This window comes from Dipodomys merriami, unplaced genomic scaffold, assembly GCF_024711535.1.
Source record: "Dipodomys merriami isolate MVZ:Mamm:240054 unplaced genomic scaffold, mDipMer1.0.p SCAF_52, whole genome shotgun sequence".
Lineage (NCBI taxonomy): Eukaryota > Metazoa > Chordata > Mammalia > Rodentia > Heteromyidae > Dipodomys > Dipodomys merriami.
In genome coordinates, this window is record NW_027206091.1 from 409,138 (window position 1) to 432,500 (window position 23,363).

General features: G+C 37.9%; 1 protein-coding gene and 1 non-coding gene across 2 annotated transcripts in view; one reads left to right on the forward strand and one right to left on the reverse strand.

The window, feature by feature from the left end:
• LOC138811277 (RNA-binding motif, single-stranded-interacting protein 3-like) overlaps positions 1 to 23,363 on the reverse strand; it is a 770,298-nt gene that overhangs the window by 336,518 nt on the left and 410,417 nt on the right. The gene's annotated exons all lie outside the window — the stretch shown is intronic.
• Positions 20,285 to 20,409, forward strand: LOC138811371 (U6atac minor spliceosomal RNA). Its single transcript, XR_011367366.1, has one exon. It is a non-coding gene; the product is annotated as a U6atac minor spliceosomal RNA (small nuclear RNA).

Here is a 23,363-nt window from a genome sequence, read left to right on the forward strand (position 1 = left end):
TATTAGGGCTCTGATGCATACATCCATGACAGTAGCCAATATATTTAACTGAAATGAGTTCATCTCCCATACCAATCTAGAACCTTTATTAAAGACCTCATTTATATCTATTTGTCAGAATCTAGAATAATATTGATACTTTAACAAATGAATTAAAATCCAAGCTCATGTGTAGTTGCTCATGTCTATTCTCCTAAGTACACAGGAGGCTGAGATTTGAGGACTGGGGCTGGGTACTATTGCTGGCAGAATGGCAGAAAAGCTCCTGAGATGTTTATCTCCAAATTAACCACCAAAATCCAGAAAGAAAGGTATGTACAAGCAGTAGAGTACCAGCCTTCAGTGGAAAAGCTAAAGGACAGCGCTCAGTTCCTGAGTTCAAGCCTCAGTACCAGCACAATCAATGAATTCAAAGAGAGACTATATATCCTATCTGCCTCAAGCTCTGTCCCCCAAGAACACTGATAGCCTGTAATTATCACATCCTTCTGCCACGTTAGCGTCAGGGAACATTTCTATGCAAGCAGAGATTCATGCTGCATAGTGACCACAGCTCAAATGCTACATATGATTCCAATCTGTCCCAGTACCTTGTCCCAGAGGTTGCAGATAGCTGTGTGAGGACAGCCTAAATGGACATAGTCACTGTATAACTTGTGATACTACACCATGAGAACAGAAGTGGGAAAAGAAATGATCTGATCTTCCAGTTTGAAGGAAAACAGTTATGGAAGCCTTCTGTCCCTTCTGAGGTGGTCTCAATGATACTGAATCCTGATGATCTGCCTTGGCTCTTTGTCTTGTCTTCTATTCTTGGAAATTTTTTTAGCAGTGACCTTACAACAAATTTGCCTATTGGGTTTTCCTCCTTCTACATTCCCTAACCATCACTCCTGATGCAGAGTCACATCCCAAGCAATCTATTTGCACATGAGATTTTTTTTTTCTTTAGCCATGATTTCATAGGAACAAAACCCAGGATGATCTGTGGGCATCACTACACTGAGTCACACACAGGCAGACTCTCCACATAAATACTGGTACATTCATATTCTACCTCTTTCTCTCTTTCTCTTTCTTACTGGTGCATTCATCTTCCACCTCTTTCTCTCTCTCTTTCTTTCTCTCTCTCTCTTTCTTTCTTTTTTTCTTTCTTTCTTTCTTTCTTTCTTTCTCTCTCTCTCTGTCTCTCTCTCTCATTGGCTCATTCTCTTGTTTGTTTGTTCATTCCTTTGTTCATTTGCAGCCCTCAGATCTCAACCTTCCGAGTGGCTTCAAAGCAGCTGCCTCAGTTTCATTCCTTTCTATTAAGTAGCAGAGAAGACAGAGAGCTCCAAGAAAAACAGGTTGTCAGATTGCATGCTATGTTTATGGGGGAAAATGGGGGTGGAAAGAGGGATAAGGTCGTGCCTTGATGTATATTTAGAAGTGTTAAATACCTCTACATGCTGTATCTTATCCATTCTCAGCATCACAGCTAGTGGGAAAATCCAGACTCTGCTCATTTTAGCCTCTGCAGGTTATCATAAATTAACTTAGAGGCCTCAAGTCTCTGAATGACTCCAGCTGACTTGAATTCTAATTTGCACGATGCACCAATCATGGCAGTATCATCTGCATGCCTAAATGTCATGCAGTCTTTGCCCTTGAAGTAGAAGAAGCCCCTCATTGCCACCACCATTTAGAGTCCAAGGGAGGACTAGATTTCACCCTGACCCCTATGTACTATTTGTGAAGTTATCAGCAGGATGCGACAGTTCAGGGCCACCACCCATTAGTTGACAATATCATACTCACTGCAGACATTCCACAGATAGAGAAACACAATGCGCAAAGAGAGTGGACAGGATCCACAGTAGTTTTAGTGACAGTAAGGTTTAGGCCTCTGATAAGTACCAAATATGATAATTGAGGCTGGAGTCTCATGGAGATGCTCAAGTAAGACAAAGGTATACCCAAGATCCCATTGGTCTCAATCACCGAGAAAAACCCCGAGGCTTTACGTGCATTAGAGAAGGCCTGTGGGGAACATGATTGTCTTTTTTTGAATTGCAAAAGACTAGTAATTTTTACTAACTCTCCCAGCAGAGAGATGGTGGCTCACAACTGTAATCATAGCTACCCAGGAGGCTGAGATCTGAGGAATGCAGTCTGAAGCCAGCCTAAGCAGACACATTCGAATAAGAGACTGTTATCTCCAATTAAGCAGCAAAAAGCCAGAAGTGCACATATGGCTCAAGTGGTAGGGTGCCAGACCTGAGCAAACTAGTTAAGCCCTCGGTTAAAGGATCAGTGCCAGGCACAGCCTCCCTTCCATTCCCTGACCCCTCTCCCCAAATAACCAATGTCTCCAATACCAAATAAACTTACTTTGCTAGTCTCACTCCTATTTTATCTTTTCTCTAGTAACATTAACTTTCCCTCCTTAATTTACTATCTAAACCCTTTTTTGAAAGAATCAGTTATATTTTCTTGTCACTTGTGAATTTCTGTAAACTTCAGTGAAACAACATTGCAGTGACAATGATTTTAACGTCATTTCTCATATCTGCTAGACAAGGCAACTAGGGGCAACTTAAATGTGGTCAAGATCTACACAGATAAAGCAATTATATGTCAGGCAATGAGGATTCAAAATCAGTGTAATCCGAGTACATCTCATTTCATTCCTATTCTTGTTCCCTGCTCCTTCATTCATAGCTACTCAGATGGCCTTTGTAGGCCTTGGAACCTTTGTCCTTGACTTCCTTCAGGGCAGAAATCTCAAAAAAAAAAAAAAAAAAAACAGGTAGCATCTACCACTTGAGGTATCTTACCATTTGAGCCATGCCTCCACTTCTGGAGATAACAGTCTCTAGGATTTGTCTGCACTGAGAATTTCAGATCTAAGACTGCTGAGTAGCTAGGATTAAAAGTTGAGCCACCAGTGCCTAAAGAAGTGTTCTTGCTTTCTGTCCTAGGACCATACTTTATTTATGTCTGTGGAACTTATAACTACATAATTTACTATGCCTTTACCTACTGTCCTTCACCTAAGTAGATAATAAATTCCTCTACTTCCACCTAAGTAGATAATAAATTCCATGAGATAAGGTGCTTACATTTTGTTCATTGTTGGTCACTGAGCTTCTTGTAGCCCTATGGCTGGATTGATATCTCAGCGGTGTGAAACAAAGATGGTCATGTTCTTGGGGCTTAACTTGGATCACAGCATGAAAGGCAAGTCTCAATTTAATCTTGTGGATGAGGCACATACTTCCTAATTAATAAAATGTGTCTCTATTTTGATTATTTTGCAGGTCAGAAGTAGTCACAAAAACATCACATAAATATATATCAAAACCACAGGAAAGCAATAAACACAGTAATTCAAAACTCAGCAAAAGAAACTGACCAAAAATGTTTAGTGGAATTTTCACTTGGTGTTTTTCTTGAACCACAGACACCTCCCCCCATTCCCTCTCCACCATACACACATGCACACGTACTGGCCTCAGAGATTTCCACACAAAATAGTGAATGGGTACATTGGTAACATTCCTAAAAGTATAAAAAAAAAATCTCAATCAAGACTGAGGGGAAGGCCTCAAGCCTATAATCCTTACTACTCAGGAGGCTGAGAAGTGAGATCATGGTTCAAAGCCAGTCCAGGCAGAAAAGTCCCCGTGAGACTCTTATCTCCAATTAACCACTCAAAAACCTGAAGTGGTGCTATGGCTCAAATGGTAGAATGCTAGCCTTGAGCACAAATTGGCTCAGAGACAACACCTAGGCCCTAAGTTCGAGCCCCACAACCACCCCCACCACAACCAACAACAACAACCACAACAACAAAGATTGAGAGAAAGACAGCCCGACAACACTGGGAAGCACATGAAAGGGATGGCTTCCCTGAGAAACAATAGATTCCCATGAATCCTGGTAATTCTTATTATCTGTGTGTAGGCAGGGTGATGAGCACATAACTGAGCCCCAACCATGCCTGGAAGACCTGGCTCATCCAGGCCTCCATTAGCCAAAGACAGCACAGTCAGCAGACAATAAGGGTCAACCTAGAGAGAGGACATGGAGCTGGGCCACATAACCCAGCCACATAACTCTTGGCCTTTGCACCCCAGTCAGAGAAGAAATTCTTTGATGAGTCTCCCAAGGTAAGAAACCCCAAAAGGCAAGAGATAGAGCACAACACATGTAAATAAATGTCTTCATTAAAAGACTACTGGAAGCTGCCATCCAGTCTTCTACAAAACTCATTCTTATTTTCAATTCTGGACATTCACCAATGTAATGGATCTGTAAAATGCCAAATAACTTTTGTTTCAAATAGTATTTTCTTAACACTTAGGAATATAGGATATCCTTAGATCATGGCATATGTTAAAGTCAATTTAGAAATATAGAAACCCAGCCAGGTGCTAGTTGATTATACCCTCTCACATTGGCTCCTTGGGAGGCTGAGATCTGAGGCTCATTGTTCAAGACCAGTCCAGGCAGGCAAGTCCATGTGACTCTAATTGCCAATTAACCAGCAAAAAAGCCAGAAGCAGAGGTGTGGCAGAAGTGGTAAATCATGAGCTTTGAGTTAAAAATCCAAGGGAGAGCATGAGACCTTGATTTCAAGCCCAGTATTGGCATAAAAGATGACAACAACAACAAATCTCACATACCAGTGTGCAGGATTATAGCATCAAAATAGTTTCTAGACCCTCTATTCCCACCCTACTCCTGCACAGAAATCCATGCAAAGTACTAGAGAGGTACTCACTGCGGAAACAGAACCCAAATGCTTAACATTTTTTCCGGCTCAAATGCTATATGAAATGATATACATTTCATCTGTTATTCGGATACATCAGTACCCAGCACTTTCCACCAGTGCTCCCTCCTAAACTCCTCCACATCATCATTTGGTTTGATTCCAACATTAGCCTCTTCATAGATCTTCTAGCTTCTTTTCTTGCCCCACCAGTTACACATTCTCCCAGCTACACAACTGGGAGAATGAACTTTCAGTGATTCAGAATTGTGCAACACTCTCATTTTGTAAGCCTCTCATTGCTTCTCATAATTCAGTTATTGATTCTGCCCTTCACCAGCTGTTGCCAGTTGCATTGGCTTCTTCCACTGATCCTTACACCTGCCAAGCCTTTAATTCTGTAGCATTGAAAACACCTTCTGTTTAGAACAGCCTTCATTCAATAGAATCTTCTTGTTTTCAGTGCAACCTGGTAGAGAAATCCCACCACACATCATGTTTATCCTCCTTCTACACCTCCAATAATTTCTAATTTTCCTTCCAGAACTAAACTTCCTATATGTACAGGATAAGATTTTCATGAAATAGCATGAGTTAACCCTCTAAAATGGTGTGAAATAACAAGATCTCACTTTCTTTTTCCCATAGTTATCATCTTCTTACATATTATGTCACTGCTTATGCTGTATATCACTGAGAAACTCTCATCCCAGGAAAACAGGAATGTGTATTGCATTTGTTAATAGAACTTCAATTCCTAAAATAATGCCTAGCTCATAGGGCATACAAAAAGAGAGAATAATTAAAAATGGAATAGAAATGGAAGTGATTTTCATTTTCTTTTGTAAATTATATTTTCCCATTATTATCAAAATATATGGAAATAAAAGAACCCAAAGTATATTTGTGCTCATATTGTGGCACTTATTCTTAGCCTGGAAGAGACATTAGATTTCTTCTGTATTCAAACTAAAGAACAACTAAGTTGAAAACATGTTTAAACTATTGTTGAATCAAATGCCGATAAAACAAATTTAAGATGTACAGTTACTTCCATAGGCTCTTCTTCCTCCCACTGATTTTGGTGTCATTTCTGGCCAGTTGGGATGGTGGGAGCTGACCCAGTTTTGTAACATGAAGCTATTTAGTTTTTCTATAATACAATCCCATCATCACCAACTAGAATGGCCTAGCAGTGAGATCCTCTCACAATCTCTTAGAAAGGTTATCCTCTGGCTTTCTTTTGAGATATTGTTTCTTAGACAAGAGAGAGAAAAAAGAAGCTTACATCTAAGGGTGAAATTGTGTGCTGAAATATTTTCTCTTTACCAACCTCCCCACCCTGAGAGAGGGAAAAACAGTTCTGAAGCTTTAGATTTTTAATTCCAAAGTTCTTATTGATTTCAAATGTATGGGAACTTTAGCTTTAAATCTACTGTTAGGCAGTTTGAGCCAATTTAGATGTTTTTGCTAATTTTGATCATTTGAAAAAATATATCAAGGTCCATTCTCTGACAATTGCACTTAAAACCATACTAACAACAACAACAAAAACCAATAAATTGTCTTTGCACCTTTTAGCTTTACTTAACAGATACAACAACCAACTGAATTACTAACAATTCAAAATCAAGCAAAGACATATCAACCATAAAGGAGAAAATGAGTCTGGTCAACAGGGATTTGGGACCTACCTCTAATCCTTTAATAACAGTCTAGGAAATCATTTATCTCTTGTTGTTATTTCCTGTCTAGCAATCCAACCAAGACATCATTTTGTCCTCAGCAGGGGTAGTAATTGTTATGCTATCCTGTTTGGTTAGCTTTGTATAATTTATATAGTTTTTAATTTGGATAATAACGACTAGCTGGCTAAGACAATTAGCAGGCTTTAACATAGAGTACATAGAGAAATCTTTCATATTTCAATTAACTTTCAGAACTGAAACATATGAAGCGTGATGATTTCATTCCATCCAACTGTTGCTCAGAAAATGTTCATTAAAATGTTGCATTGTTAATATTTATAGTGTTCATACTAATGTAATTCACATTATGATGTTTGCACTAATATAATTCACATTATCATGTTCACACTAATATTGGAGAATTAGGGAAACACAAATCTGTAATAGAGTGAGCTATTACACTAACTAGGAACATTACTTTTATAAAATCAAAGGCATTGACCTTGGCTTTTTAATTCTTGATATTTGACAGATGCCAGGAATGAACAGGTGAAGATTAATTACAATCTGATATACAAGGTCATGTGTAATTATATCATTTATTTGAGACTTTTGAAAATTATAAAGTGTCTCTGTTTCTGTGTTTTATACTGAAGAATTAAAACAAATTAACAAAGAAACACTTTTTAAACATTGCACATGTATAAATCTAGCATATTGTAATGGTTCTTGATAAACTATTGATAAGTCTAATAATCTCCTCTCAGATACAATCCATATAGATAGCATATGAAAATATCAGACAGTTATGTTAGCTTAGATATTTAAGTTTTAGAAACTGTATGCATATTGTATCAAGAGTCTGTACCTGTGATTGAGTTCAAATCTAGAATATATGTATATATATATATACATATATACCTATATCTTATATATAATATTACAGTATTATAATTGTAATAATACATAATATGTTAATATATTATGAGTGTATGTATGTGTGTATGTATGCACATATATATGCATCTACCTATCTATCTTTCTATTCTTTCAATCTAGGTATTATTGTTGCAAATGCCTTTACTGCTCCTGCTGGATCTTCTTCATCTAACCAGTGTCTCCCATCTGTTCCCAGGCTTGTCTCTAGGCTTCAGGAATCCTCTTATCCAGAGCCAACTAGAAAGTTACAAGTACATCCACCACTGCACTCTTGGGTGGCTGTATAAAATCCAATTCCTTTGCCAAATTGCAAGTGAACTTTATCACTAAGGCACCCATGGGAACCAGCTGAAGCTGGAGCAATTTCTTGCCCAACTCTTTTCCCATTATAGTTGGCTTCCCTTGTGGACTTATGTTTTTCTCCAGAGCACACACCCTCAATAAATCATGTACTCAAATATCCATCTCTGACCTGTTTATGTGCAAGGTAATTCTAGCTCAGAAATGTTCCAGTTAAATGTGTTACTGATGTTCCCACGATTTCTGCAAGGTGTTCAGCCAGTATAGTTATGGGGAACAAATAGGCAGTCAAACATTGGGAGCTGTATTTACTTACCTGTTAAAAGGCTTAGAGGAGACCCAGAAATGTAAAATGATAATTATAAACTATTGAAATGTACACACAGGAACAATACTAAAGAAATACAGAAGAGAGTGAATAACACTGCCTGGGGGTTGATTGAAACTGTTGTTGAGGAGATGAGAGTTGCATTCAGTCATGAAGAGATAAACATTGCTGACACTAACTCAGGTAGACAAGAGGCAAAGGAGGAAAACTCAGAGGGCTGAGGAAGCAGAGTATTCACAAAATTGCAAATATCTGATGTACAGAGTGAAAGGTGTAAATTGACATTATGTATACCTGCAGGTTCAGTATCTACTGCTGCAAATAACTTTAGCTAGAAAACACTAAAAAGTCTCTGCCTGTACTAAACATGTACAGATTTTGTTTTTGTCATTATTCATTCCCTAAACAATATAGCATCACAACTATTTACATAACATTTTATTAGGTATTATAAATAATCTAATGCTATAATTAATTAATCCAGTTAGCAGGAAGATTTGTATGGGTTGTATAGGAAAATATCATGCCATTTTATGTAAGAGCATTGAACATTCACAAATTGTGGGATGTGAGAGGTCCAAGAACCCATCTGTGGACACACACACACACACACACACACACACACACACACACACAGAGTTACTTTCACAATCTATAATCAACTATGATTATATCATTATGGGAAATTCTTAATGCCTAAGTAAGAATTTGATTTATTTGATTTAAATATTTTTATTTAAATCATGTATAAATCATGGTCAAGGGAACTTCAAAAGACACAAAATTGTTTCAGTGATTGGCTTTAGCAAGTAATAGTCCAAAGTGGAGCACATATGGGAATGAAGCAGCTCCCGCAGGAGAGTCCTCAGATAAGAGGTATAGAAATGGAGTAAAAATGCCAGGGGGACCAGGGCACTGAAAGTTCATCTGAAGTTGACTCCCATAAATGTTCAGAAGTAAGATGTGCTTGTTCCATTTCTTGCACTTAGTCAGAGCAAGGTATAAGCAGATTCCCTAAGAGAGCTCAGTGGGTGTGAATCAGCTAGTGGGAAAGATACAAATAAATTCTGAAAGAAGTGATGGTTTGTTCACCCACCAGGACCTGTCACTGGTGATGGCCCCTCTATAAAGATAAGAGACATTTGTCTCTCCAGTGTGGTGAACGTTTCTGAATCCCCAGGTTGTAAAACCATCTCTATGGTATTGCTATCTTGACTCCTTTAGTTATAATAGAGGGAGTTATATCCTTTGATTTTTCAGTATGCCATCACTAGCCTTTTGATAAGGAGATAGCAATCTATCATCTTATATCTGATATCCCAGGAAGAAAGAATAACAAGCTAAAAATAATGATCCAAGGAAGAGGAACATGGCAATAGGCACTGAAGTGTTTTATAGGTAATATTAAAATTAGTGCAGTCACCTGATTATTAGGTAGAAGAAAGTAAAAATTCCATTTGTGTCATGTCAAAAGTTTCAATTCTTGAAAAGGCCTCAGTGTGAACAGACTCAAAAAACTTCAAAGTCTGGTGGTGTTTGCTAAGCCACAGAAGCCAGTTTTTGAAACTCAATTCAGAAAGGATAGATATGAGAAAGGGGAATTGAGACATAAACAAAAGCTATCTACCTAGCCATAAAAGTAAGGTATGAACGTTTAGGCTGCTAGCTCTAAAAACAAACAAGGTAAGATGCATGCAACAACTATAGTCCTAAGTCCCGGATATATGGCATTGTAATTAGTCTATATAGCAATGTTGTATTATTACATCTGTGGAAGCGGGTCTAAGTCTAATGACTAAGCATTGTCTTCTGCATCCAAGGACATGTGTCTTCCTGTCAAGCATTAGCAAGCTCAGCTGTGAGATATGACTTCCCAGTGGAAACGACATTTCCTGAGTAGAAACATTTCCCTTCGAGGAGAGAAGAAAAAGGAAGCAAGATTGACTCTTCCTTAGATGGCAGACTTGGCAGAGATTCAAATCCTGAATGTCAAAGGAAGACTCAACTCCTGACTCGCCCTGATTCCTTCCTTTGAGTGGCAAGACCATCTGCCAGCTGCTGTACCATTTGCCAAAGGCTTACTGCTGGCCACCTCTGGACAACAACTCAGCCAACACTGTGCTTCCGCTCCCCTTTTAGGAGAGAAGTACCTAATACTCCAAAGCACACTTCATAGCCCCCTGTGGATTCGAATATGGCTGTTTCCCTAGGGAGCATATTCCTGCTTGGCTCTTTTCCTTTCTCTTGCTTCCCTCTAAGTGCTTTTTGTTTACTAGAAAATTCTCCATGATAAAAATCATCTGTACCTGTATTCCTGTCTTAAGATCTGCTTCTAGGAAACTCAATCTAAGAAAAATATGATAAAAACAGTATGGCTATGTTAATGTAAACTGACAAGTCAAATTTTTATCCAAAAAAAGAAAATACACTATGCAGCAACAACATGTATAATCCTAAAAATACTGACAGGAAAAGAGATACTTAGGTTTTTATTAGGTTTGAAGACAAATGTGATAGTCCAAGAGAGGGAAGTTAGGCAGTAATTATCTGGGACAACTACATCGCACAGCAAGACAGATTACTAATTATAAATGTTTTCCTCTGAAATTGTATAATAGCAACACAGCATTTGTACCATATCATATTACTTGTATGTCATTAAGTCAGTATCCTTGCAAACATTATGTCTCAGATACTCAGTTTCCCTATGGAAAAGATGAATTGAAGAATTTCTTTCTGAGTTGGGTGCTGGTGGCTCATACCTGTAATCCTAGCTACTCAGGAGGCTGAGATTTGAGGATCGTGGTTCAAATCCAGGCCAGGCAGGAAAGTCCGTGAGACTCTTATCTCCAATAAACCACCAGAAAACCGGAAATGGTGCTGTGGCTCAAGCGATAGAGCACTTGCCTTGAGCTGAGGATATGATGTTAAGCGAAATGAACCCCAAGATAGGGACACAAATGGTTTTTTTCTTTCTTGCTATTGTTTTTTATGTATTTATAATGTACTATGTGATTTTTTTTGTTTCTTTGGTATGTTCCTCCCCCATGGTATAACCCCTGTTTTCATTGTATTTTATTCCCTGCATCTTGTATATATACATTTTTCTAATTTGGGGAAGGGAAGGGAAAAAATAAAATGTTTAAATAGGGATACAGGTTGACCCATTGTAACAATGAGATGTACAAGACACTATGTTGAAAATGAACTTTACAACTTTGACCGGGTAGGAGGGGGGTGGTGGTGGGAGGGGTAGGGAAGGAGTTGTTAGGGAGGTGGGAAAGGAAGGGATGGTAGGGGAAAAACAAAAGAGGAGGCATCAATGCTCAATAGGAAATGTACTCATTATCTTACTCATGTAACTGTAACCCCTCTGTACAGTATTTTTACAATAAAAATGTATTAAAAAATAAATTGGTACTATGTACTTTGGAAGCAAAGATAGGATGATCATGGTTTAAAGACAAATAAAATTAGTACAAGGGAGCATATTTGTAAAACAAACTACAACCAAGAGGGCTAGGGGTGTGTTTTGAGTGCTATAGCTTTCGCTTACTGGGAATTCAATCTCTAAAACTGAGGTGGGGGAGTCAGGGGAAACAAAGTAGTCTTCTTCCTATAACATCATGAATATTAATTGAAAGTCTCCTATAATGCAATTAGCACAGTACTTGGCTCTCTCTTCCAAATATTAATTTCCTTCCACTTTCCTCCCTTATCACCACTAATTAGTATTACTTCCTAAAGTACTGGCCACATTGTACTTTGATGAGTTCTGAGATTTAATCTAAGTTTGTTCTTTCATCATTGCTCAAGGTGATAAGATTGATGTGACGCCCTCCCATGCTTCTCAAAACAAAGTATAAAAAATTGATGGGATCAACTCAGTTACTATAGTGGTCACCTGCTTTTTCCTGTCAGCATCCTTTTATTTTGTTTGTTAATAGCACATTGATTTTCCTCTTGGAAACAGCTTTTCTGTATTTCTGAGTTTTATTGAAGACCCTTTCCTCGCCAACGGTTGGGCAGCTTCAGATTCATTTCCTGAAAACCCATGTCTTGAGCAACCTCCAAATAGAAAGTATTTAATTAATCTTTATCATTATTGTGAGAGTCTCAAGGGAATCGTCATCATTTCCATTAATCTTTCAAATTTAGCTCTTCTGTGAGAGGGCTTTTAGTTCTCATTTGACATATCTACCGAGTTACTTCTGATTTTCTTTTGTGCCTGTATCAGGCCTCATGCTCTCCCAGCTTTCTTTCTCTTGGCTCTCTACTATGCTTCCAGAATAGCATTTTGCTGGTTTGTTGAAGGTTGAATTTTTCTAATTTCTCTACTCTTTCTGACCTTGAACCTTTATCTTCCTAGTCTTAGGTTCCTGCGTAGCTAGGATTACAAGTGTGAGCCACTGGTACTTGGCCATAAGTTGCTCTTATTGCTTTGTTAATCAAGGATAGTCTCTGTTGGCTACTACCATGGGACTCTACACACATGACTCCAAAATAAAAGCATGGTCAATTTAAATATCCTTAAGAGATGGACTTCAACTACATTGAAAAATGTAGCAGTCTAATGTAAAGGCAAATAGAGAATTCTCACTTCTATTTGAAAAAGGTCAATACTAATATATGTTTGATTTGCACAATCACTTTTCAACTCTACAACCAGGGATTGCATACCTTAATTATGATAGAATATACGATGTGTCAGAACTTCTGATACAGATGAATTTCTATGAAACTAATAGTGCACTATTCCACAGATTATGTCTTGGTATATGCTGTTAGTCTGTCAAATGGAAACTAATATTGTATAGCAAGTGACATAGCATATCAGGATGATTATCAGTTCCAGAAAGACCCTCCACCCAACCCTCCCATGTCATCAACGTTCTGTCCCAACCTGGACTACATGAAAATATACTTAAACAGACAAGGTGGGAATTAGAGGTCCTGTGGAGCTCTTAGCAGGATGGATCCTGGCCCAGGGAAAAACAGGTAGCCCACAGTTTCCACGTAAGTGACTCTGAGCTCCAGATTCTCTCTAGCCAATCCTTCATGTCCCTGTCTGTGTTAGAAAAGCTGCTTTAGGTTAAGGCCATTTATTTCAAACTCCTTCATTCCTAAGCAAATATTTGCTGCATAGTTGCTATGTGCAAGATATACTGCAAGCCTCAGATAACACCAGGGCTGACAAAAACAACAAATATTCCTACTCTGTATTTTAGAGTAGATAGTCAACAATCATGTAAGTGAATAAACTAGATGATTTCAGATAGTGATAAACTTATTTACCCTGAAGTCAGTAAATAAAGAGATAGTAGAGTGGGAATGGCCAGGTGGCAAGAATGGATGGTCATTTATACAGTAAAGATACTTGTTCAACCATGTTCACTGATGCACTATTTATCATAATCAAGTTATGGAAAGAGCCCAGATGCCCAAATAGATTTGAAAATGTGATATATATACACACAATGGAATTTTACTAATCCATTTGTAAGATATTATACCATTTGCAGAGATATGGATGTATCTGGAAAACATTATTCTAATTGAAGTAAGTCAAGCTCAGAGAGACAAAGGATACAAGTTTTCTCTATATTAGAGCTAATTTATAAATATATATGTAAACATATACAGGGTCATGTGCAGATATACACAAACACATTAACTAAAGTATTTCAGGGTAGAATTCCAATGATGTAACTCCTATGAACAACTAATCTAACAAAGTGAATACCTAATAGCTGCAAGGTGAGGTGTTTGGGAAGGGAGAGAAGGAAAAGGAAGTGTGGTAGACAAATGAAGAGAAAAACAGTGAAAGAATGTAGTCTTAATAGTAAATGTACATATGTGAAAATGGAACTAGGAAAGTTGAGGGGCTAGTTAGGGTTGGGAGAGATGTGAAAAAACAATGAAGTGGTAACACTGATCGAATAGCATTGTACTCACAAACTGACATGTTAAAGTAAAAGCCCTTTGTACAACTACTTAACAACAATAATAATTTTTAAAAAAACAAGGATGGTCAGATTTCACTTGGGCTATTAGGGAAGACCTCTCTGGGATATAATCTTTTCTCCCTACAAAGGGTATCAAGGCCTGTACGAACTTATGTACATTTTGTGGGAAGAGAAGAGGTCACTAAAACAAACCTACATGATGCTAATTATTCCACTGCCTTGTCCCAGTGCTCCACATCCATTTGGAACACAGAAATTCAGGGTTTCTCAGAAAACAAAAACAAAAACAAACTGCAGTAAAATCTCCCTAAATGCCACACATTTTATCTGGGTAGTGGTGTGCTTTGTAAACATGAAAGATAGAATGACTCTGCTACCTGAAACCTTTGTTCCTTGAGTAGAAACTACTCTCTTTTTCTCTCCCTTTGGCATATTGATTATTCATTAATCCAACCAAACAAAGCATTAATTAATCTCCATGGTTCAATGAAGAATAAATTACCACACTTTAAAATAGACCTTATCCAATATTACAAATTGGAGGAAACGTTCTACCTTCTCTCTCTCTCTCATGCTCTCCATTCTGTTTACCTAACACGATATCCAAAGTGTGCGGTTGGAAGCTTGACTTGATTTCCATGATATTTCCTATTCTACCTCCATCCTTAGACTTTAGTCCCTGGAAGAAATTCCTTGCTTTCCACAAACTTACTTTAACTATTTCCAAACATATAAACAACACTATGTTTTCTTACAGAAAGCATTTTCAGATACATCGCTTATCTGAAACAACCTTTCCCTATGTAGAAAATGGTTTTAACAACAAGTGTTTCACAAATGAAAATAAGGCATCAGTCACACATTCAGGCATTTCTATAATTGCCTGGTTATTTCCCCTGGCACATGGAAACAGCTCTTACCTATCGTGGCAGTCAGTCAGGACGCCTCCTTGTTCTACAAAACATGTATAAAGAGTCTCTCTGAGCTTCCTCAGGGGAAAAGCTATTTTCTAAAGTCATTATTTATTTTTGTCCTAAATTGAGTTTTTCAGAGCTATAAAAGAAATCCAATGTCAAATTCTCAAAATGGATTAAGGGTTAGGAATCTTTACACTTGTAAAGAAAACACTTCCGTTTGAAATGTCAATATCTAGGAGATGATTTCCCTTCTGTGCCCCCCTCAGTTTTTGCTGCAAATATAGCTGTTTAGAAATATGCAGCTACTTCATCATTCTCAGTCGACATCTCTATAGAAACATCACAATAGAGGAGTAGAGATCCCTGGCCTTGGTTTTATGTAAGTTTACCTTTGCTGTAAAAGGTTGTAAGATAATAATCACTCCTGTATTTCTCTTGGAAAATAGATGAGGAACAATTTCACAAGTGAAATTTAAAAGAATAAATTTATTTAAAAAAAAAACAGATCTTTTCTAGAAAGATAAAAACTATAAACTTATATGACTTCCCAGCCATTTAAGAGAGTATGTTTAGTATACATTTGTATAATATAGAATGAACATGGTAAAATATAATATTGAGACCCCTTTGTATTGTCAAAGGAAGTTAAAGAATATGTCCAGGCATTGTGAGAGAAAGGAAGGCCTCTCATCTGGAGAATATTCTTGTTCAAATCAGATAAACTTTAAGGTAATTACCAAATTTAGAATTATACATAACAATCAGCAAAACATTTCTAATGAGACAGTGATGCTAGCTCTGGATGCTTAGAGACCAGGTACCTTTGGCAAGATTATGCTTTCAAAGAGCCAAGCTGCTAATGGGACCCAAGGAAACTAGTAAAAGTGTTGCTGAGCTGGCAGAGTCCCTCATGGCTCTCTTCTGATGAGACATCAGGTCACCTTGGGCTGTGTTCACAGCCACTGTGCCCCAGAAGCCAATATTCATTTAAAAGATAATACGTCACAAAGAGCCCCTCCCATCTGCATCTTTGTGCATAGATTGGCCTGGAACCAGATCACTGGGAGCTTTGTGGGGGGTTGGGGGTGAGGGTTGTTGCAAACTTCCACTCCACATTTGGGAAATGGATATCAAACTCTGTCACTGCCTTACTTGTTTTTAGCAAAGAGTAAATGACAATGATTAAAAAGCACCTAGTAGAATATCTGTTATTATTAGTTTGGCTGTTTGCTGGAGATCAGATTCTCATGGGCTTTTCTGCTGAAGCTGGCTTCATCACAATCATCAGATCTCAGCTTCCTGACTAGCAAGGATTGTCTTATTATATTTACATAATTATACCATACACTTTTCTAATAAGGAAGAACCTTTGAGTATGCTTAACTATACCATATGTTTTAAAAACATACAATGCTCCAACAGCAATCACAAGCATTCCTCAACAGCTAAAAGTTGCTTTCTTTAAAGCTCAAGTATTTTTATGATGACAAACAAAACCAAGGTACCAATGCTTTGATCCCTTTTTCAGTAAGTATTGGTTAGATTGTCATTGTAGTCATGCCCCAGAAATCTCACTGGCATTTCCAACTTGGAGTGGAAGATTTTATGCAAGTGTATGCATAGCACATTGTGATGTACTCTTTGGGATGCAGATAACATACAAATGCAACAGCCCTAAAATTTACAGAACATTTGGAAGCCTGCATGATACCAAAATCCTCTGCAATATACACTCTCCATGTCTGGAATATCCTAAACTTCATTCTTGTCATTCGTCATGCTGGGCAGGCAAACCTCTGTTTTCTGATCTAATCAACTTCACAACAATTGGGAGGCCAACAGCTGTGTCAGAGCAATTGGAAAAAATAGATTTAGAACAAAGAGGAAGACCCGTCTCTCTGGGACATCTCCCTCTGGAACACAGGCTTGGTTTCAATGGAATGCATAAATATTTCATTCACTATTTTGTACTGCATTCCTCGCATGATTTATATGGCTGGCCCATACTCTTAAAAAGTACATTAACATCTCCCTTTAAAGGCATCTCCGCTAAGCCTGCCTCCTTTACTTAATGGTTCTGGGGGTGGGGGGAGGGTTGCAGCCCTTAGGAGAATGTGTGGATTCTGTAACCCCCTCCCCCCACAACAACCACAGAACAGCTACTAGCTGTGAGACCCTTGGCTTGGTGTTTCTTCCACTTGTGATATTTGAGAGGGGTGGTGATAGCTCTGGACAACTGTCTTGAAACAGTGGGAGATACTGCAAAGAGAAATGGAGGAACAGGCAGGCAGAGGAAGGGCAAAAAGAAGCCAGCAGAGAGGAGTGTGTGTGTGTGTGTGTGTGTGTGAGTGTGTGTGTGTGTGTGTGTGTGTGTGTGTGTGTGTGTGCATGCCACACACACACACCACGCACCCATGCACACATGCATGCACGCCTCCACACACTGGGTTGCAATGTCACAGGTGGACCAGGATTCCAAGGCCAGTGTGGAAGGATCAGTATGGTCCCCTTCAGACACGAATGTCTGTTGCAATTAGAAGAAAAGGGGGTTGTAGTAAATGTAAGATGACTATGATCTCTGTCTGCGACATTCTCTATTTAATGGTGGCCATATTGAAAATCAGTAGTAAGCACTGAAAATGAAGTTGTGCTTCTCAGCGATTTCATTTGTTCTCATCTAGTGAAATCTTTCTCCATGGAACTGGAAGGTCAGTGGCCCTCCTGCCCACTCTTTTCCATCCTCCACCCTCACAGAGGGTGACATATATTCCAGCATATTCTCAGGGTCAGATTCTGCAAGCTCCATCTGGCTAAAGATTAGAAGCAAGGAGTCGGAAAGAGTGGGTTCTTTTATCCTTTGTCTCCAGACAGGAGGCCCTCTAATTTTCCATTGTTATGTTTACTTTGTTCTTTTACTTTGTTTCTTCTCTTGCATTATAACTTGTTCCATTGATCTCAGAGCGATGATGAATTCATCCTGGCAGTCACCCTTCAGTTTTTTCATAATCCCCTGTTTTCCTTTTACTACCTGTGTAAACAATTTCCTGCACCAAATTGGTTTTGTTGTTTAGTTTACTTTAAAAAAATCAGCATAGATTCAGTCTTCGACCTCTCTTCCCCCATGAGGCCCTCTATAAGAGCTGAGGTATAAAGGACAGGCAATGAACAGCTAAAGTTGGATACTGGTGGCTCAAATCTGTAATCCTACTTATTGAGAAGACTGAGACCTGAAGATTGCAGTTTGAAACCAGACATAGAAGACAGGGAAGTTTGTGAGACTTTTGTCTCCAACAAGCCATTAACACACACACACACACACACACACACAGCTGTAAAATAAAGACAAAGAATATTCTGAACAGAAAGTGAAATTTATGCCCCTTGAATAGGGAGAAAGAGCACAGCAGAGGTCCAAGGTGAAGGTCATGGAGCTTAGAGTTCACAGTCTGAAGATCTCAGTGAGATTAAAGGCATTTAAGAGTTTTAAATAGAAATAGAGAGAATGGTTTTGTTTTGGTTTGTTTCTGTTTGTCTTAGGGGAAAGTATTTCAGGGATTTTTAGTTTTACTTTGGACTTAGGATCTTCTGCTTGGTAGGCAGGTAATCTACCATTTGCACCACATTGAAGCCTATTTTTACTTTTTCCTTGCCTGTGTTGTGATTTTTACTTATTTTTGACCATTTGTACTCTTTTAAGTTACTTTTCAGATAAGAGTCTCACAGTTTCGCCCAATGCAGTTTCTGAGTGAGGTTCCTCTTTTCTATATATCTGCATAGCTTGCATCACAGACATATGGTGCCATGCCTGAAAGGGAGCATGTTTTAATTTACAGTTTTAGAAGATCACTCTGACTATCTTTTCTTTTGAGGGAGAAGAAAGGGATGTCAGGTGGCTGGAGATGGGACAATGTGATAGCTCTGGAGAAGGTGCCAAATATAATGTGCAAGGACAGCAGATAAGATTGTTGATGAACAGAATGTCAGTGTAAGGATAAGAAAGAAGAAAAGACAAATGTGGTTTTTGGTGAAACAATGAATAAACCAAGTCACTCTCAATCTGTTTCCATGGTCATAATTGTCCCTAGTGAACTTTCTTTTTCTTGAGAAGTAGTCCCTCCCAAATTTAAAAATAGTTTTTTTTGCCAACATTTCATTTAATAGCTATATAAACAGCCATATTTTTTCATGTACATTCAGTAATTTTAATATGTTGCTACTCTACACACAATACAAATATTTTTGTGGAAGCATTAGAAAGGATAAAAGCAGACATAAGACTTCCCCTCTAGGAATAAGGACATTGTCCTATAGAGCCACTCTACTGGTTTTTAATCCTAAGAATGACAATAAGGTTATACTGTCATCTAATATACAGTCCCTATTCAAATGGCTCCATTTGTCTGGCCAATAATATTTCTAATGACCTTTAGAACATTAAAAGAAAAGCTAACCCCTTTATACAACTACCTAAGGATATTTTTAAAAAAGAAAAAGAAAAAGAATCACATGGGTAAAAATTTGGTCCAATATGGACTTCTTTAAAAAAAAAGATATCCAGTATCCACAGAATAATTTTTTTTTTTTTTTTGGTCGATCGTGGGGCTTGAACTCTGGGCTTGGACGCTGTCCCTGCGCTCTTCAGCTCAAGGCGAGTGCTCTACCACTTGAGCCAAAGCGCAACTTCCAGTTTTCTGGTGGTTTATTAGAGATAAGGGTTTCACAGACTTTCCTGTCCAGGCTGGCTTTGAACCGTGATCCTCAGATCTCAGCCTCCTGAGTAGCTAGGATTACAGGCCTGCACCTGGCTAATCATTGCTTTTACATATGTTTTCATTTCAACATTTGTTTTTGATAGTGGTAATAGGTAGCAGAGCTCCAGGCCTTACACTTAGTAGGTGGGCACTCTAATATTTGGGCCATTTTTCAACATTTCTAAAAAACAGTTGAAACATTTTTTTCATAGCCAGTTAAACTGTTCTTCCATGATCATTTGTGTAACTGTTTCTTTGAAACTGGATTCATGATACAGTTGGTAGGATTACCACACAGGTTATACTGTACCCTTCTTAATGCATCACTTCAGTAGATATGTATGTTTTTTGGACTTGATTGTGGGTGACATTAAGTTTGATCACTTAGTAAGATGGTGAAATTTGGCTTTAATAATCATAGCTTTTGGGCTGGGATGTAGCTCAGTGGCAAAGCGCTTGGCTAGCAAGTGCAACGTCCTGGGTTCGATCCCCAGTACCAAAAAAGAAAAGACAAAAAAAATACAGTTAAAAAAAAACCCAAACAATAATCATAGCTTTTAAGAGCTTTTGTCTACTCTTCTGAGTTATCATCCTTAGCCAATTCAATAAATTAGAGACTTTATTTAAAATAAGCAGACAGAATGCTAGAGAAAGACACACTGTCTGCACTTCCCTTGACAAGAATGGAAGAGGCACTTGAACCTGTCAACAAGCACACAATTAAGCCATTGCATCTACATTGTGACATCTGACCATCGCATTTTTATTTTTTTTAATGCACATCGCCTATAAGAACTTTGTGTTCAAGGTAAAAGAGCATTCTGAAAATATATAAAGCCAGTAGTAATGATAGTAAAAGAAGAAAATGGGTGTATTGCTCATTTTAAACAAGCAACTATAGCCAGTTTCCATTACCAATAACTCGTAGAAGAGTTTGAATGTAGTAGGAGCAGAAAATAAAATACAGCCTGCATTTAAATGGTTACACAAAGTGGATTCTCCTGTACCTAGTGCTCATCAACTGTTTTTGGAATAAAGGCTAATTCTAGAAAAGATATCTCATATATAATGAGCAAATACTTATGCCACACCATATGCTAGATATTCTTGTACATGTTGTCTCCATTTGTCCTCAAAAATCTTTCTATTTTTTATATGGAGTAATAATGTAGGCTCAGGAAATTTCTGTAAGCTTCAATAGATTTTGAAGTTATTATGTTTCAGTTTATCATTTGAATAGGTATCTATATTACTTTTAACCGTAAGTCATAACTTGCAGCTTCACAGAACATATCTTTAGGGATAAGTTTCAGTTATACTTTTCCTTGATTACAATCATGAAAGAGAATGGGATAAATTAAGAAATGAATTGGAATACAGAAACACTTCATAGTTATCTCATCCTTCAGGGAAAAATGGGTAAAGAAGGAGGTATTTCTTCTTTCTGTTCAACCATAATGCTTTCTGAAAACAACAAATAATCCATGGGGATTTTAATGTAACACTCTGGTTAAAAATCTCACTATAAGGGCTGGGAAGGTGGCTCAGTGGTAGAGCGCTTGCCTTGCATGCCTGAGGCCCTGGGTTCGATCCTCAGCACCACATAAGCAGAAAAAAAAAGCCGGAAGTGGCGCTGTGGCTCAAGTGGTAGAGTGCTAGCCTTGAGCTGAAGAGCTGAGGGACAGTGCCCAGGCCTGGAGTTCAGGCCCATGACTGGACCCCCACCCCCCCAAAAAAAAACTCACTATAAATTAAAATAAATTAGAAAATAAATTCACATATTACTTTAAAAGTTTTATACTTCTCACTGCAAACTTTTTCCCTATAATTTTTAATTCATGAAAGCAGTCCTTGAACATTTGTTGGTAATATTAAGGTTATTGAATAGCTAAGTAATATATTTTTATATCCAGAGACATGAACTGGTTTTTTATGCTTTTTTATTTTTTACTCTGTTTTTAAATTGTTATTGTAAAGGTGATATACAGAAGGATTGCCATTATGTAAGTCAGGTAATAAGTACATTTCTTTTTGAACAGTGTCACCTCTTCTCTCATTTTCTCCCAGTTTTTCCCTCCCAACTTCCCTTTCCCACATGAACTGTTTTACTACTGAAATTGGTCTATGGAAATTTTTTTTTTTATAACTGAGGGCAAAGGAAAAACATGACAGCAGGAGGAGAAGTAGCAGACACCCATTTCCACTAATTACTACAACTGGACTATAAACCAATTATAGATCAGAATCACAGTATCTGCTGAATGTTCTGTTAAAAACTCCTGGGAGGAAAGAAAAACTAAACAAAATGGGGCTTCATCCTTAGGTAGCCCTTCACTTTAGGCTCTAGGTCAAATACCAAGAATTAAAAATTGAACACAGGGCTGGCACGGTGGCTCAGTGGTAGAGCGCTTGCCTTGCATGCCTGAGGCCCTGGGTTCGATTCCTCAGCACAACATAAGCAGAAAAAAAAAAGCCGGAAGTGGTGCTGTGGCTCAAGTGGTAGAGTGCTAGCCTTGAGCTGAAGAGCTGAGGGACAGCACCCAGGCCCAGAGTTCAGGTCCCACAACCGGACTCCCCCAAAAAAATTTAAAAAAAATTGAACACAATTTCATTCAACACATTATGTTGAGACAAAAATTCCCTAAATTTCTTATGCTATATTGTTTTACCATCATCTTCAACTGTTTTCTAAAACTATGCCTTCAAGTGACTCATTAAGATACACTGTACATATAAATAGACATGAAATTGCAATCCCCTTATCTGATTATTTGAAGAGTAAAATTAAAAAGCACAAGTAAGTGGTAAACATTGAAGGCTTAGACTAAAACAAGGTGAATATAAATATTTTTCTAAATTCAACTGTTTTTCTTAAAGTTTTCTAATACTTTGGGAATATTACAGCCTCATGATCAATGCAACAACACATTTCAGGGAGAGAAAAAAACTGATTCTCATATTTTAACTTCTTCAACTTTCAATTTTCACCTTTTGGGTCCTTTGATTTTTGCCTATTTTGATTATCTTCCCTAAAGCATTATAATCACATGATAGAATATATTATACATAGAATATTTACATTATCTATATTATACATATCTATGTTATAGATAGAATATTTTATTGAAGAACACAGGATATTCCCTCTGGGGACTTCCAATTCTTTTTTTTTTTTTTAATGGATTTCCAGTTATCACAATGCTTTCATGTGATAAGCAAAAGACCAAGTGTTTTGATATTCAGATGTAATAAAACTAAGAAATGCAGATGATTTCAATACAATTTTCCAAAACACCAAATGATAGAATATCAAAGTTAGAGAGAAACAGAATGAGACCATAAACCATAGACAGCCCTGAACTTACTGCATTCTGGACCTGAAATTATTGATTTTGCAAATTCCTATCCACTTCAATTTGGTAATAGAGCTGTGACTCAAGGGGTAGAGCACTAGCCTTGAACACAAAGGCTCATCGACAGCACCCAAGCCCTGAGTCCAAGCCCCAGGACCAGCAAAACAACAACAACAACAAGAATATGAGTAATTTTTTTTGTCGGTTATGGGGCTTGAACTCTGGGCCTGGGCACTGTCCCTGCACTCTTCAGCTCAAGTGAGCCACAGCACCACTTCTGGTTTTCTGACTTTTCTGCCTGGGCTGGCTTTGAACTGTGATCTTCAGATCTTAGCCTCCTGAGTAGCTAGGATTACAAGGGTGAG